This window comes from Penaeus vannamei, chromosome 3, assembly GCF_042767895.1.
Source record: "Penaeus vannamei isolate JL-2024 chromosome 3, ASM4276789v1, whole genome shotgun sequence".
NCBI lineage: Eukaryota > Metazoa > Arthropoda > Malacostraca > Decapoda > Penaeidae > Penaeus > Penaeus vannamei.
In genome coordinates this window covers 23751214-23756213 of record NC_091551.1, presented here as the reverse complement: position 1 = coordinate 23756213, position 5000 = coordinate 23751214, and the positions used below count along the sequence as shown (strand labels likewise).

Below are 5000 nucleotides of genomic sequence, written 5' to 3'. Positions count from 1 at the left end.
TTAGTACAGGTTACTGCATACAGTCTCCCGCACTACAAGGACCCTTAACGTTGCCACCCTTCTGTTCACTGTCTTGACCCTGGAAGTTACGGTCACACTTGGATTCCAATGTACGATGAATCCTCCGCTTCACCTGCATCCTTCGAGCTCGGGCGTCGGGGCGCCTGGAATCTGCGTTCATGTGCCTTAAGTAACAGGCGTTATCTATCGGGATAACCAACGGGTCCACAAGTCCTCGTGCAGGTTTCATCTTTGAGTCTTTGACAGAACTGCATCTTCCTGTCGGGCACCATACTCGCCCAAAACCTTAATATAGCCCGTTATGTGTTTCCATATCACTCTTAGTCCGCTATGCGCACAATACCCTCATACTAACAATGGTTCCTTTCCCACGCCATAACATAGTTTTCGCGCTGCACTATCGTAACTCTTTCCTGTCAGTCTTCCCTTACATTCTTTCTAAGCCCTCTTCCCTCCCCTCTAAGTCAACACTCCTCCCCCCTTCCCCCTCCGTACCTCAATATGCATCATGTCTGTAGTTCCCCTCCGCCATCATTTGTTTTTTTTTACCTCACACACTTTCCACTTCAGTGCCTCCATATTCCCATCAACAATATGGCCTCCGTTCCACCCTGTCTCATCATCCTTTCTTGATATTAACTTTTTTCTACATAAATTTCCGGTTAATATTATAAGTTTCCTTTTGGCTACACATGCGTCCATCTCCTCGGTCCCTCCCTCTCTCTCTCTCCACTTCTTCCCTTCAAATCAACTTCTACTTGTATAAATGTAAAAAATCTCAAGCCCCCCTACCTCCTTCTCCCCGGCGTCCTTCACCTCCAAGCGTCCTTTATAGCGCTCACCCCTTTACAATATTGCTTCCATCATACCTCTGTACTTGCTCCATCCGCTCTCCCCGGGTTCCGCGTTTCACTCCTTACTACCCATACGGACCTATGTGCTAGGTCGCTAAACCACTCCCTACATGCTGATCACTGACGCAACTCATCAGCATCATCAGCATCGCTCCCCCATCACAGCGCCGCGATCTCGTCTGTCACTATAGCATGCACCTATAACATTTCCAGCCCTCGTTCTTTTCTCTGGCAGATCCCCCTCTCATTCCTGTCTTTTTCTTTCTCTCCCTGCTGCATCAGTTACAGCCTCCTACACGCATTTCCTCTCGCTCTATACTCCTAATATCTTAAAAAAGATGGACTACTCGTTGTTTCAGTTATTAATGATGTCAATATGTAACTTCATCCTTCACGTGGTCTTCTCTTTTAAGAATCCGATAAAAGAATGAAAATGAATATTAATATCCGGCTTATTACTGTTCCTCTCTCCCATTTTCGCTTTCATGGTGTTCCCCTTTCAGTCGTTATTCCCTTCTCCCATTTCCATGCATTCCTTTTATCTAGCACCTTTCCACGTCCTGCTTCGCGTTTTCAGAAGTTTACACCCGAGCTGCAGTAATCCTCGTTCTCATGCAGACTGATTATGTCTCCCCCATAATTGTCAATCTACACGCATGTACCTTGGGTCATTCTGCAGTCCAATTCCAGGCTCTCTCTCACACGCTGTTATCTATAGCCATACGCTGTAGTTCACTATACATAGGGTAGGTTATAACTACTACTACTACTACTATGATTCATTGAATGACTTGCTGGCTTAAACACGATTTTCGTTAGTGCACTTCGCTTCCCATAAGGTTAACAGTACATGAAATCGAGATATCGAGTAAATCGAAGAATTTTCATCTGTTACACTTGTACCAAAAGGCAAACGCAGATAATCTACACAATAAATAACAACCGATCACATGCCGCGTTCCACTTTACCCAGCCAATCAAGACATCCGCCTCCCTCGCTCAGGCTTTGCGCGCCAACATGCCTCGTGCATTCCAAGTGACACGGCTACCCGATGCCACCGGTAAAGTATCGTCTCTTCGAAAATAGAGCTCTTGTAGCCCTTGCAGGCAATTTATCATCAAATATGAAACCACGCTCCACTACCTCAAGCTACATATGATGAATGTTTGTTAACATTTCCCAAAGCCCGAAAGCCACAGCAGTTGCTCGACACCGCCATTGTCGATAATCATTTAAATATGGCAGTGACTATGAATACGACAGAAAAGCCCCCGATGGTGTCCTGCTAATGTAAGGTGAAACAAACAAGAAGGCGTTTCGACCATGAGATACCACTCATAATTAGGTTAGGTTAGTTTAGGTTCGCACTTATTAACCGGAAACAACGTGTATGTGTGCCTATGCATATGTGTGCCGTGCGCTTAACCGCGAAAAAATGAATACGGCCTTTAAATATTAAGTAGCTTTTTTTTTTTTTTTTTTTTTAGTTTTCCAAGCAACTGTCAATGAAAATTATCTCTGGAGCCAATCCATTGCTTTCATATAGGCCTACTATTTCTTCTCACTGTGATATGCACAAATAGAAACGAGCAGTATTTGGTAAATTTAGAATTGTCACCTAACAATTCTAAGGAAAATAGGATCCTTCCACAAGCCAAAGTAACCAAGCATTCACTCCCGTCGCACACGATTCATAGCTAAGGGTATTCTGGGTACCACAGATATTTCGGTGAAGAAAAACGAGGTAAATCAACCGCAATATATTGCACCTACCTGCTACCTCTACCCTAACCTAACATACAAAATCTTCATCTTATGCATTCTGAGAGGATAGAACACGGGCAAATACATGGAATATTTATTACCTTGGAAGAAAGTAGCAGATCGTAGGTCACCGAGGATCCGCAAATACTGTCGCCTTGATCTTTTATTCCTATGATATGTTTATAAGTCAAACTAAAGTCTCCTACAACTTTGACACTGGGCAGTCATAAGGAAACTAATTTCAATTTCAACGCTTTTCCTTCGATTCGCCATCTATTGTCACGTGATTACGGATTACATTTCTAATTGGCTCAGTTCCGGGTGTCTGTCGTCACGTGACGTACTACCGGGAATCTGATTGGCCCAGTTAATTTCCCGCGCGCACACGTCATCCCCTACAATCGCGTCCGACATTTGTGTCAATTTCTTATGTTGCTGGAATAATTTCGCAGTTTTTGTTTCTCTTTTTTCTAATAATGCTCCTTCTTTTACCATTGCATACGTGGAGCGTTAATCACGAAAGGTCTATGATTGTTTTTTGCGATTTTGTCTATGATTTGCCCCGTGCCACATCTCCGTGTTAATGCTGGTAATAGAATAAATATTTATATCATTATAAACCTTTTTTATAATCTATTGTAATGAGACAAGAATGTAGATATGGTAATAAATCTTACTTATATCCTAACGGCAATATTACACGTTTAGTGTGTCTAAATGTGTTTATTGCCATTGCATCAGTTGTACAGACGAGCACCGCTATTTGTATTTTTTAATAAGACATAGCAATAAAAATGTAGGAGATGGCTGAATTAACGTTTGATAATTATCAAAAGAGGCCTCGAAACTTATTAGTAGCTTATTTTCTTAATTCACACTCTCCTCCCTTGCCTCGATACTCTGCCTTCCCAACCTGCCTAACCTCACAACCTTAAGCTCTCATTTCCTATGCCTCCCCGCCTACCCAACGGCCATCTAACCTCACATTCTTAAACAATACCCCCTTTTGGCTCCCTCACCTAACCTCACACCTTTATTTCAAACTCCCTTTGCCTCCCATCCTCTCCCACATCAACCCACCTAACCTCATACCACTAATCCAGCTCCCTTTCTTCAATACCCAATTCCACCAATCCTTACACACATAAGCACTGGCTCCCTTTGCCCCTGCCAACCCAAGCCACCAATCCTCACATCCTCAAGCATCAGCCCCTTTTTCTCCTGATCCGAATCCACCAACCTCACACCTTTAAACGTCAATTCCCTTTCCCCTCCGATCCAAGCCCCCAATTCATAAGCACCCACTTCCTTTCCTCCCCAACCCACCAATCCTCACACCCTGAAGAGCTTCCTCCGTTTCCTCCCCAATGCTCGCACCCTCAAACACCCTCTCCCTTCGCCCCCTCCCTCTTCCCCACCCAAAGCCCCCCGCAGAGCACCTCATACGGAGATGCGGACGCAGCATTCACGTCGCCCCAGCACGCGACAGACTGAATAATATTTCCCTGACCATAAATTAACGATTCCCAGTTTGATACTTTGATTCGAGGGCCCCGGGGGCGGAAAGGGAGGGGGGAGGGGGTGGCCACGAGGACGGAGAGGGGGAGGGGAGAGGGTCCTAAGGGGGACGCGGGATTGAATATGACTTGATTAATGTGACGTGGCCTCATTCCCCCGTTTTCTATTGAGGAAAGGCTCTCTGCATATTTCACCTCTCGAGTCTCAAGGGCCAGTGGGAGAAACAAACCTTTCTTGTATTATTGTTTTTTGTTTTCTCTCTCTTCATATGACGACCTCTGAAGAAAGCTCATAACGACCCCCGAAATCCGTAGACTCATCAGCTGCGCCCGTTATTTGAATATTGCGTCCATCACGTCATATTTTATCACTTATCTCTCTCCTTCGCCAAGAGGAATGTGCGAAGGAATACTGCGACACCTCAGGTGCCGACGAAAATGTTCAGACACACGAAGACGGTTCTTTTTATGAATATCGATCCATGTAAAAAAGAAAAAAGAGGGAAAAATCTCCCCTCCCACAGCATTATCTCATCAAACCAACCAATCTTTTCGGTAAATTATCTTCCCAGACTTGAATTATCTTGAACATATCTCCCTTCCATTTTTCCTTTAAAAAATCGACATGGCTTAAAGGAATCGAAATTCTCCCTTCAGAATCACATTCCCTTCCTTCACTACCATTGTGTTCACTTTTCTCCCTCTGTGCCTTGGCCAAACAACGTTACATTGAAGCTTTATGTAAATAACTCGAGCAAGCGTTTCTTGTAGGCAACTTCCCCGAGCAGATCACGTGTTACAGAGATGGAAAAGCATGGAATTACGTTTTTTTCATTTGATATA

General features: G+C 44.2%; 1 protein-coding gene across 2 annotated transcripts in view; it reads right to left on the bottom strand.

Annotated features, from left to right (window-relative positions):
* The window catches only part of LOC113809071 (uncharacterized), a 503521-nt gene extending 500597 nt beyond the window's left edge, over positions 1-2924 (bottom strand). For both annotated transcript variants that reach the window (XM_070142808.1, XM_070142795.1), the window contains exon 1: positions 2742-2924. The gene's annotated coding sequence lies outside the window, so the exon portion shown is untranslated. The remainder of the gene's footprint in view (positions 1-2741) is intronic.
* Positions 2925-5000: the final 2076 nt, after the last annotated feature.